Here is a 12,086-nt window from a genome sequence, read left to right on the forward strand (position 1 = left end):
AGACATGGAAAACGTGTGCACTTTACTCTAAACAGTAGGGAGCTAAGGGCATCTAACAGAAGCGTGAGACTGGAAAGAGAAGGTGCCCCAGCGTGTGAGCGCACCAGGAAACTCAGACACATTCGCTTCCTTTTCTCGGGTAGGGAAAACCCCACACCCACGCAGCTCCCGGAGCTGTCTCTCCTCTGGCCTGGATGGAGCAGCCCCGCCACAGCTCGGCTTGCAAAGTCCGGGCATGAAGCCAAGCTGGCCTCAGGTCATGGCTCTTCGCGGGCGCGAGTGAAAACGGTACCCGGGGTGCGGTTCGCTGGGCGGAGGCTTCTCCTCCCTCCGGCTCGGCCGCAGCTGGCTACAGCTGCGTCTGAGAGGCATCCTGGATTAGTTTGCACTTTCCTGGGAATTCAGGTATTCTACCTGGGCCCGGGGCATCACACAGCTCACATCTATGTTTCATACGCGGGGAACCCAGATTCCTGGGAACGGAGATTTCCCATTTCCCCCTCAACTACCACCACCATCCCCTCCTGCGTTGTAGACCCCCTGAGCCCTGGATGAACTACAAAGCCCACAATCCCTAGGGCGTGCGCGCTGTCTTTTGGGTGTGGTAGTCCTGGAGGCGGGGTAGCCCTACTGATTCAGCGCAGGCTGGACTCCACATCCCAGCATGCCCGCGAGCGTACGGAAAGGGGAGGTAGGGGAGAGCCCCGGAGGATGTGAGTGGGGAGGGGGCAGTCGCCCCCCTTTCCCCCACCCTTCCCTTCTAGCTGGGCTGGGGTGGGGGGAGGGGCCGGGCTGAGGCGGTGGCGGCTCGCTCCGGTAGGGCAGGGCCGGCAAGGGCGGGACTGGCCTGCTGCGGGCGGACGAGGGAGACGCGGAGCTAACGGGTCCGGACGTCGGCGGCAGCGGCGGCGGCTGCGGCGGCTTTCTGCACGGGCGGAGGCGGCGGCAGGATCGGCGAGCATGGCCCGCGCGGCGCCCAGGGCTGACTGAGGTGCGCAGGCGGGATGAGGGCGGGCGAAATGCGAGGCGCCCCGGGCCCCTAGCTATTCCGAACCCCCTCTGCGCCGGCAACTGGCTCGGCCCAATGGCCCAGACTGGCCCTGTCCACCCGGACAACTTCCCCCGGGTCGGGGCACAGAGCTCCCCCCATGCGGCGGAGGTCCGCTTGTATTGGCCTCAGTCCCCATCCCCGCCTTCTGCTTCTGCACATTATGTTGCTCCCAGCCCTCCAGACGCGACTGCTTGGTGGCAGACCCCAGTCCAGCCTGGGAAGCACTCCCTGCCCCAGTCCCGGCTTCCAGTCCACTACCTAGTTCGTACCCCCAACCCCGCGCGCTCCCGGCCTCTGCACTATCTGGAGACTCCTGACTCGCTCCTCTTGGCCAGAGGTTGTCTTTGCACCATCAGCACCTCTCCTCTTTCCCCCACCTGGCACTGCCTCCTAGCCACCCCCAGTGGCCCAGTTCTCTCTGCTAAGACCTAACAGCTTGACCTCCTTACCTTTGGAGAAACTGAGGCACCGCACAAGCCAGGAACTTGGCCAAGGCCATGCCCCAGACCTGTGGGGGCTGGTCTGAGCCCATGCCTTGGAATGGAATAGTCATTTCTTTTCTCCAGTCATTTGTCTGTGACTGGACCAAACTTTCCAGCCCCCTGCTGCAGCTCTGGGCTGAGCTCACTTTAGTCTCCCCTTTAGTTTTCTACCACTTCTGTTTCCCCTTCCTGCTTCCAGTATCCCACCTCTGGCTCTCCCTACCTGTAGAGAGTCACCCACCCATTTCTTGTTTGCTCAAGTTAACCTTTCGATTTGTATTTCTTGCTAACCGCATCCATCTCCCATCTCGCTTCTTGCTTTACAGCTGTGTAAAGCACTGTAGAACAGTCTAGGGTGGTGTGGGAGGAAGGGGAGAGAGAGGTGCTGGTGGCAGAAAGGGACTGGCAGCCTCTTGCAGCCAAAGCTGCCAAAGGGCTTCAGGGGAACAGTCATTACTGGCCAGTAACTCACACTCCCATCTTGTCTTTGGGACAGTTGCCTAGAAGCTGGTTGGTTGGCCCTTCTTCTGGTGGTCTCTGAAGTCCCTCTGAGATGGAGGGAACCTCCTGCCTTGGTGGAGATGGTAGCATAAGAGTAGGCTGGGAGACCACACCCCTAAGCTTCATCTTGCTTCTGCTGCTAAAGTTGGAGGGGGTTCCCGGTTCAGGGAAGGCTGCCTGCCAGGTGCCCTGAGCTCTGGAGGAAGGCACAGTGTCTGTAGGCGGTGATCTCAAGTTTAGTCCTTATGTTCAGGATTTGAAGGGAAAAGGGAACCAGGGCTCAAAGAGGTGGCACAGACTTGCCTGTATAATTCATTTTTTTGTTTTCTTGTCTTCCTTCGACAGATTTGCCTTTGGGTTGTCCCTTTCTAGCCCAATCCTCAGTTTCCCAGTGGGAAGTCGGGGGAGGGAGGGAAGGAAATCTGAGCCATGAAGAGGGCGGGGAAGGCTCTGGGAGTTCTTGGGGTCCTGAATGAGCAATCTTGATCTGAACCAGATGGTTCCCTGCTTCAGCACCCCTTTTTTCATCCCGCCCCTTTGGCTGTGAATAGGATGTCTTTAACCTTGTAACTTGAGAATGGAGGAAGGGAGGCCAGGGGGCCAACTGTCTGTGTGTGTGTGTGTGTGTGTGTGTGTGTGTGTATGTGTGTATGTCTGCATCTGCACACTCGCGTGCAAGCTTGAGGGAGTGACCCTGCCTGGGAATGCATTGCTGTGATGTGCTGTGGCATGCTCACAGCCCTCTGAACTTTCTGAGCCCGAACCCCAGATAGGGCCAATTTCCAAGCCTCTAGGAATAAATGGGTGTGGCCTCATGGGAGCCTTTCCCCACCTGCCAAGCTTCTGGACCCAAGACATGCCTCAGGGCAAGAATCACTCTTAAGAAAACTACCTGTGATGGAGGAGTCCAAAAGAGCAGCAGGGGTGGGTTTTTCCCAGAACTGTGTTCTCTTTTCCCCAGTCACTGGCAAGAATAGATCTGAGGTGTAGGGGATTGGGGAGAGGTCTGGAAAACTGATTCCTTTGCCTTGTTCTATACCACGTCCCGCCTTGTGTATTTGTGTTCTTGATTTTGGCTCCCGTTAGACTGTGGAAGTTCTTCAAATGTATCCTTATTTGTGAAATGACACAACCCAGTTTGGTCCTTAGCACATAGTAGGTGTTCAGTAAATAGTTGAGGGTCTTATGGTTAAAGATTTAGGGTAGGATACCTCATACTTGACCAGATATCGGAATCCCCTGGAGAGCTGTTTTAAGGCACAGATTGCTGGTCCCCACTCAGCAGAGTTTTCTGATTCAGCTGGTGTGGATGGGGCCTAAAATTTGCTTTTCTGCCCAGTACTTTGGAGATAGCACTTTGAGAACCCCTGGTTTGGAGCCATCCGTCGTTGCTTGGGAGATTAATCCAGGCAGATGTAAAGTCTTATGAGAGACTTCCTTCCACCTCGCGTCCCCACCCAGTCTTACTCTGGCAGCTGCGCTGTATTTGCCTTTTTCCTTTCAATCTCATGCTGCCCAGTTTTGGCTAGGTTAATGGTAGGGGTGACTTGTGGTCCCTGAACCCCCAGTCCCGCTGTAACCACATAGCAGACACTGCCCCATGGTTATTTGAAGGAAGGTCCCACAAAAGCAGAACATTTAGGAACCAGGGCTTTGGAAAAGGGGTGGTTGCGTGGTCTTGAAGCAGACGCTGGACCAGGCCCTCACCTGCCGTGTCCCTGTCTCAGACCCAGCAGGTTGGGATACCTGCAAAGTGAAGTCCTGCCACGGCCACACACTGGACAGGATGCCTGGGGAGCTCTGAAATTTAGAAAAGTGGGAGGACCCCCTTACATTGTGCTTTTACTTTCCAAAGCATTTTCCACCTGTTGTTTTTCAGGCTTATAAGGCAGGTCTAGACCCACGTAAGGTTTCCTGGGGAACCGAGAGATGCACATGTGGGTCGCACAGCAAGCCCCAGGACTCCTGATTCCAACCTTCTCACAGAGCTTGTGCTAAACCAGTAGCTACTAACAGCTAGAATAATGGCTGCTTTTTACTGAATGCTTACTGCTAGCCAGGGAGCATGCTAGATGCTCTCACGTATTAGCTCATCAAATCCTCATAGCAACGTTGTGAGGTTGGCATTGTTGTTCTGAGACTTACAGAACTTTTGAGACTTGCCCAAACTCAGACAGCTAGTAATTGGAGAACCAGGAATTCAAACTCAGGTCTTTCTGATGTCACACCCATGCTCTTTGTCACTCACTGTCTGCCTTGCCCCGCAAACCTGTAATTGTCCTTCGGGTTGTCTGTCCCCAGAGCCGGGTGAATTTGACTGAGCTTGGAATTATGCTGGGTAATATGGAGGAGACAGTCCCTGTCCCCTGGGGGGGAGATAAGACAAGTACACAGAAGGGACAGCCAGAGGCTTGTAGGTTTGAAGGACGTAGAAGTTATCCCTGTAGAGGGTTCAGAAGAGGCCTGGGTTGGGCCCTGAGGGGGCAGGTAGAGTTCCAGCAGTGCCCGTGGGCTGGAGGGGTGTGCAGGCTAACACGTGCAGAGAGGGGCCATCCCGGCACTTGTAGGGAATTTTCCCTTTTGGGTAGAGCTTAGGAACGATACTTCAAAAAGCAATGAGGAAATCCTGTTTGGTTACAAGCAACAACATAGCTGACTTTGGCAGGAGAGAATTTCCTTGGAAGGCTATGGGTCAGAGAGATGACTCAGGACCCAGGTCCCCTCAGAGTCTTGGAGTGGGTGTGACAGGAACCAAAGGCCAGTCTCTTCAGTGTACCACTGTCGCCAGGGTAAATCTGCTCCAGCTGTGTTCAGTAATTTTGTCATCACAGCTTGGAATTCACTTCCCAGGGAGGAAATGCCTGGTTGGCTCAGCCTGGACCATGACCCCTCTCTTGGTCAGGAAAGGGCTGGTGGCATGTAGGCAGCCCCGCTCAGACTGTATCTGAAAACTAAAGTTCCCAGAAAAGGAGGAAATGGGTACTGCAAGAGATCAGTCCAGAAAGGTGCTAGGCAAGGACTTGAATTGGCAGGTGGCAAAGAGGAGTACTTAGTTCTGTCAAGTTTCTGAGCAGGCAGAGGGCAGATTGACAGCAGGGTTTGGCCGGATCAGAGGGGACAAAAAAGAAGGGAGGGGAAGAATGGAAAGTAGGGTCCAGGTGAGACCTAATGAAGGCTGGAACTTGGCAGTAGGAATGGAAAAGAAGGGACTGATTCTAGAGAGATTGTGAAAGTAGATATCATCATCTGGAACCGACACTTGATGAGGTTTGACATTTCAGTGTCTGGGTGATGGGGTTGCTTCCTTTAGCTGAAATGGGCCAGTCTGGGGGAGGAAGAGTTTGCAGGAGAAGATGATGCGTCCGTACTTTGGAGGAGCTGCGTACAGGATGCTGACAGCACAATCCTGATGAGCTCATTCCTCCTGACTCCAAGCTGCCTGAGGTTTGAGGCCTCAGCCTAGGGGAGGTGGGGCCCCAAAGCCCCAGGAGCTCTGTACATCCCCAAAGCAGCTGCAGCTTTGGGGGCCAGGCTCAGCATGCCTGCTCCTCACTCTTCTGTCTCCTGACACTTCAGCCTGGGGTGGGCTTCTTTCCTGCTTTCAGTTCCCATGTCCCAATGTCCCCCACGGATATGTGTTCCACTTACTGAAGCCCTTGCCAACTAAAAGACCTTGGCCCAGCTCTCTGGAAACTTAAGTTTTCCGCCCTTTGAGTTCAGAAGGCTTGTTGACAATAAGTCTTTGCTAACTATTGGGGCAAACATCTCCATGTGACATTTCCTAAGTAAGGAGAGGGTCTGAACTTTGCTTGCTATCTGGGGAAAACAGGCTTTTTCCCCCAGTCATGCCATGCTCATCAGGGACACCTGTGTGTATGTGTGTGTGTCCCTAACCAGCCATTCTAGAGTACTTTGTGGTGCTCATTTATAACTCATTATTGTAATTACAACATATTGTCAATCGAGCTTTCGTGTTGCCGTTGCAGATCTCTCCTAAGGCTGAGGGCATGGGCTGGACTTTGGGCCACCCCAGCTTTCTAGCTGAGAACCAGGGAAGTTTCCTGTCACAGGAATGGGAGGAAGGGCGCAGGGTCCTCGCTGGAGTGGGGCAGGGGGAGCTTTGCTGAAGGCACTTGATTCCCCACAGATTCTCAGACAGAAGGTCATCTTCCTGGGATGGAAAGGACTGTTCCCCTCAATTCCAGCTGTTGGCATTCAAATGTACTTGATATTTTGCCATCTATGAATGGCATACTACCATGTACAATAAGTGAGCCAGGAACAAGGGAAATATAGAGAAAAATGTAATTTTTCTTTATTTTGATATCAATGCTAAATTTTTATTTGTATAATAGTAATAGTAAAACACAACAAATAGTTCTGGCATGGGATGTTGAAAAACATCCTCAGCTCAGCTTCTTCCTTCAGGGGCATGTGACTTCTTTGTAAATGAGGAAGCCCTGAAAGGTTAGGATTTACTGGCCTCACCCCTCTGGCTGCTGAGGTGGGAGGGGAGCTAGCAGCTCGTGAGCCTCCTGCCTTGATGGGCTTTGTTCTCTGTCCTCTTCTCCTTTTCTCATTTCTTCTTGGGTTATGATCTTTGTTCATTAGCAGCATCCTTTTCCCTTTTCTGTCCTCTTCTTCTCCAGGATCAGGATGGGAACACAAAAAGCAGTCCCAGCTCTGTGTGGTCAGGGTGTGACCCAATGGGCTCCCAAATGGGTCTCCCAAATGGGCTCCCAAATGGGCCGCCTTGCAGGGCAAAGGCAAAGGGCCCTGAGGTGTCAGGGCATGACCCAGGGACCCCAGAGAGCAGTCCTCACCCTGCTGTGCTCTTTCTGTCCTGGAGTCCTTCAGCTGTAAAGTCTGAACGCTGCAGGCAGGCAACAACCGCCCAGCCTGAGCAGATCTGCAGCCTTCTGAGGAAGAAAATCAGCAACAGACACAAATAGCTAATTGGTCTAGAGGGAACTACTCTGGTGAAGACAAATTAACAAGTTATTTATTTGTGTGGCTAAAGGGAATTTGGAGGGGTAGTGAAAAGGGGAAGCTGAGAGGTGATTGCAGGAAGAGGCATAGGTGAAGAAACTGGGGAATGGGGTGGAGATGCCCCCTCCTGCTCCTGCCAGCCCTCACAAATCCCCCTCTTCTCCTCCTATTCCCTCCTTCCTTCTTTGCAGGGTTCCTTTGGGTTTGAAAGGGTCATTTCTTTATTTTGATATCAATGCTAAATTTTTATTTGTATAATAGTAATATTAAAACAAAACAAATAGTTCTGGAATAGGGTGTTGAAAACCATCCTCAGGCCAGCTTTTCCTTCAGGGGCATGTGACTGTCTTTTTAAAGGTGGAAGCCCTGAATGGGTAAGGTAGAACTTTGAATCTCCCCTCTCCATAAGTGGAGTTCCCCCGTGACCTTCATTCCCACCCGAGTTCAGTTACAGACAAAATACCAATCATTTGGTACTGATGGTGAATTGGAACCAGCATTAGGAGGAAATGAAAGCCTCTGCAGGCCTGTGCTGAGTCTGTTGGCTGGGCACGTAGACGAAACAGCAGCCAAAGCGGAGGTTGTGTGGACCAGGCAGGGGAGGGCTGAGAGCCTCTGAACTCCTCCTGGTGCCTGTCTCTCTTGGGTTCTTTGGGGAGACGTATGAGTGTGGGATTGCCAGGCCACCAGGGAGTTTCCAGGGGTTGGCCTTTTCTCTGTTCCGTCCAGTCCTAGAGGACTTGGTATTTCCCCGAACCCACGCCTGTCAAGCTTCTGCCCGGTACTACATGTAGGGAGAGATAGGAAAGCCCTAAGGGACGAAGGGAGGAATGAGGACCCCGTTCAGGCTCTCCCAGTGTTGGAGCTAATGTTGATACTTCCTTAGACAAGAAGACGCTGTGACATGGGGAGCAGGGTAAACAATTTACATCAGGGAGGTGCAGCCTAAGACCAAAGTGGCAGCTCTTTGATGAAGGAATTTCCTCAGTGCCTCAAAAGCAATTGACACTTGACCCTAAAGCAGCAGTGAGCAAACTTCTAGGATGAATGCGAATTTAAATCTCAAGTGGCATTTCCTGTGCTGAACACAGATGATACCTCATCTCCCTTCAGACCTGGATAAGGTATTTTGGAGGGTGTCTTCTTTCACTCAGGCTGTCCATCCTAGTGATTCCTGCCCATCCTGGACTGGATCTGTGGGCCTGCCCTGCTATTCATCCTGTGCAAAACAGGAGAGAAGCCAGCAGCCCCTCTGTTGGCAGCCAGCGAGACCAGGGTAAGGCCTGCACTGGCCAAGGGCCCACAAGCCTCAGGGGCAGCGCTGTTTGGCTCTTGCAAAGTGAAACAGCTTGTTTAATTAGGGGACCACTCCATTTTCACAGTCCAGGGCCCAGTCTGCTTGGATGCAGACAGGGTTCTTGCTGCCTTAGCTACCCACAGGGGGATGGATGCTGTGTGACTCAGGGCAAGTCACTGCCCTTCTCTGGGCCTCATAGTCCTCATCTGTGAATATAGAATTTGAAAACCTGTTCAGGGATCCACTCTCAAACCATTGATAGACCCAGAGGAATGCCATATCCTGAGAGGAGAGGTAGTGCTGGGGGCACAGGATGCCACCATGCAGTCCATACGCCCATGGGAATCAGTTTCACCTTTCTCCTAACCTTCTTGGAAGCACTGAACAGCAGCCAGCCTGCTCTGGTCTCTCTGGAGAACTTGGGTTCCTGCAGTCAAGGGAGCTGTCCCCAGGCCTCCCGTTGTCCTAATCCCCTCAGCCCTTACTCTGTCTCTGTCCTGGGTTCAGGCAGAAAAAAATCCATCTGGTCTCTCATCACATTCCTCCCTCCCTCCACTGACCAATGGTTAGGCCCTGGAGTGACTGTTTGTAAGGTTCCCATTTCTGCTCCCAGAGCCTCCACCCCCATATACCCTGGGCTCTGCTCTTGCCAGGGTTTTTCCCAAAGCCAAGGGTGGGAGGTGGGATTACAGGCTGATCACAGGAAGGGCCAGGTCAGTAGCACAGACACTGGCAGTTCGGCTAGAAATTGAGAACACGGCCTGGAAGCGGGTGTGGGGTAGCGGGGTAGGGTTTCATAGTAGAGGAGAGAAAAGAGGAGAGAAAAGAAGGCCATGGAAAGGGTGTAAAGGCCTGAACTGAAAGGGCAGAAGACGACTGGGGACCTTCAGGAGACCAGTTTGGGCAGAGCATAAGAAACTTGGATCATTGCCCAATAAGGAGGGGCAGGATGGGAATGGGGGTCTGACCCAGGGAGGGGCTCAAAGGTCCCCCCTGGCAGGGAGGAAGGTGCAGGCTTTCCGCCATGGGCTGGGCTGGTCACAGGACTGTGCTTGCAGGAAGTGTGAGAGGGGTTGTTAATGACTGTTCTCCACAGGCTGCAGGCTGCCAAGGGTCAGTCTGATAAGAGGGAGGAGACAGACTCCTTGAGTTTTATCCTCCCGACAGCTGCCTTCTCTCAGCCGGCCCCACAGACACTGACAGTCTATTGTGTCACTGCTCTCGCTCTATCTTCTCTCCTTCCTGAAATACAGGCCCTGGCTTCAGCCCAGCTGGGTTTCCCCGGCTTGGCCACCAGCTCCCTTCCTATGTGTGGTCAGATGAGGTCTGCACTGGGGGAGGGTCAGTTCTGGCAAGACCGAGCCAATTCTGAACCTGACCTTGAGATGGGAAGCCACTAGGGTGGGGCCAGGGCTCAGGGCTGAGCAGCAACTCCCAGGACTGCCTGGTATATTTTGGTCTCAGGGTCACCCTGCAGCTCAGCCAGCCAGACCTGGGTACACGGAGCATTTGGGGAGTCTCACCTTTGCCCCAGAGCAGTAGGATGTCCGCTGTTTCACTGGGAGCAGGGAAGGTGGGGTCTGATGGGATTTGTGCAGGTCGCTTTGGCCTTGCTGTGGAAGATGAATCAGAGGGGTCTCTTTAGTAGATCTGGGACTTTAGCAGCTAGGGGGCTAACCAGGTGAAGGATGACAGTTCCTTGGATAGCGTGATGGTGGTAGACATGGAGAGAAATAGGAAGATGAGTGATTTAGGTGGTAAAAATCAGGGAGGCCGAAGGAAGGAGGGGGCATAAATAACTCCCAGAATTCAGGGTTGGATAGATGATGTCCTTTCCCAGAAACTGGGAATACAGAAAGAGGACTGGTTTTGGGTGGGCTTAGAGCATGCATGAGTTTGGTTTGGGGCAGGTTAGAGGTACCCAGTATTTTGGGGTACCTCTAAGATACATCATCTAGGGGTAGCATCCAGAAATGTGTGGGATAGATGGGTCTGGAGTTCAGGAGAAATGTCTGGCATCATTTGCAAAGCCAGATATGACTCTTGACAGGTTGAGAGACAGGTTTAAAAAGGGTTCCCCCCAAATCCTTTGCCAGACGAGGAATGGAACTAGGGTCCTGACTTCCCATTGCATTCCATGTCCAGGGGCATCTTCTCTTTCCCTGACTGCTTCAGCCGGTTCAGGGCCAGGCTGGGCAGCAAACGGCATGGTGCCCTCCCTTGCTGAGCCTGCCCCGTGGCGAGGGGACTCTGATGGTACGAAGTGTTGACCCCAGGCCACCCCGGAAGGCTGTGCACGTTGGCACTTCCCTCACTATCTGCACGTCTGGGCAGTGTCCCTGGGTGGAGATGGACTTGGGTCCTGGCCAGAACTGAACCACTGCTGGGAAGCCCAGAACCACTTCTGTTCCTTTGGCTCGGTGGGCCTCTGAGCTGGGTTGACCTATCAAGAACAGGGTTTTAGGGACAAGTTTAGGGCAGCCTTTCTGCATCAGAAAACAAGCGATACCATAAGTAGCTTTTTATAATTCTTTTAAATGAAATGAAAACTGGTTATACATGTGTGCAAGTTTGTATTAGTTGAACTTCTTCAATTACAAAGGCCAAAAATCCAACTCAGGGTACGCTTTGATAAAAGGGAACCCATTGACTCATACCTGAGGGTGTGACTGGCCTCATGCAGGGAAAATAAGGGGCTCAAACCACATCCAGCTCACTCTGCCCTTCTCTATGGTGACGACACTCAGTTCCTACTGTGTTTCCCCGAAAATAAGACCTAGCCGGACCATCAGCTCTAACGCGTCTTTTGGAACAAAAATTAATATCAGACTCGGTCTTATGTAAGACCCGGTCTTAATATTAAAATAAGACCGGGTCTGATATTAATTTTTGCTCCAAAAGACGCGTTAGAGCTGATGATCCAGCTGGGTCTTATTTTTCGGGGAAACATGATAACGTGGTAGAAGTCACTTGCCCCCATTGCAGGCCTCCATCCTCCCAGTATCCCTTCCCAGGATTCCCACAGGAGTCTGGGTGCACTTGGATTTGGGGTCCATGCCCAACCTCAGACCTGGTACTGTGGCTGAGTGCATTTAGTGCTCTGGTTGTTCAGGCCTGGGCTTCATGGCATAGAGATTGTTCCCCAAAGGAAAACGGGATATTGTCCAATCTAAACACGTCATGTATTGAGGCAGCAGGCAGTGCTAGGTGTGCATTTGGACCCTTAGAAACCTTTCGTAGCTCCTGGTAAGACTCATATGTCAGAAACACCACTATAGAAAAACTAATAAGGATCTATTGCCATTTATTAATTTACCTTGTTAAAAACTAAACGCTAGAATGCAGAACGGAACTTGGATTCATTGAGTCAGTCCATCTACAGATCAGGAAGTGGAGGTTGAGAAATTTGCCTGATATTCTCAAACCAATAGATAGAAGAATGGAGACCAAAACCTAGGTCATCTGACTTGCAGGATAGGGGCTTTTTCCAGAATGAAATGGCATCTTTTAGGGAGGAGCCCCCTCAGCACCCTGGCTGCCATCCACAAGAAGTCATTCATCTGCTGGGCTGCAAGACAAAGAGCTGACACAGGCAGGTTATGGCAAATGGTCCGTTCCTCGTGGTGGCCCATCTGCATGGTGGTTGGTGTTATGCAAGGGTCTGCCTGACATGGGGGGACACTCACTGTGACTTCAGCCAGTCCCAGTAAACAGGCGGCAGTGGTCCTGTTCGGCTGGCTTCTGCAAGATGCTGCCTCTGTCCCCT

At 52.4% G+C, this 12,086-nt stretch overlaps 1 protein-coding gene across 6 annotated transcripts in view; it reads left to right on the forward strand.

Annotated features, from left to right (window-relative positions):
* Nucleotides 1-719: 719 nt before the first annotated feature.
* Nucleotides 720-12,086, forward strand: part of ST3GAL2 (ST3 beta-galactoside alpha-2,3-sialyltransferase 2) — a 42,942-nt gene continuing 31,575 nt past the window's right edge. For all 6 annotated transcript variants that reach the window (XM_033127082.1, XM_033127081.1, XM_033127083.1 and 3 more), the window contains exon 1: nucleotides 720-991. The gene's annotated coding sequence lies outside the window, so the exon portion shown is untranslated. The remainder of the gene's footprint in view (nucleotides 992-12,086) is intronic.

Source organism: Rhinolophus ferrumequinum, chromosome 15 (assembly GCF_004115265.2).
Source record: "Rhinolophus ferrumequinum isolate MPI-CBG mRhiFer1 chromosome 15, mRhiFer1_v1.p, whole genome shotgun sequence".
NCBI classification, from domain to species: Eukaryota; Metazoa; Chordata; class Mammalia; order Chiroptera; family Rhinolophidae; genus Rhinolophus; species Rhinolophus ferrumequinum.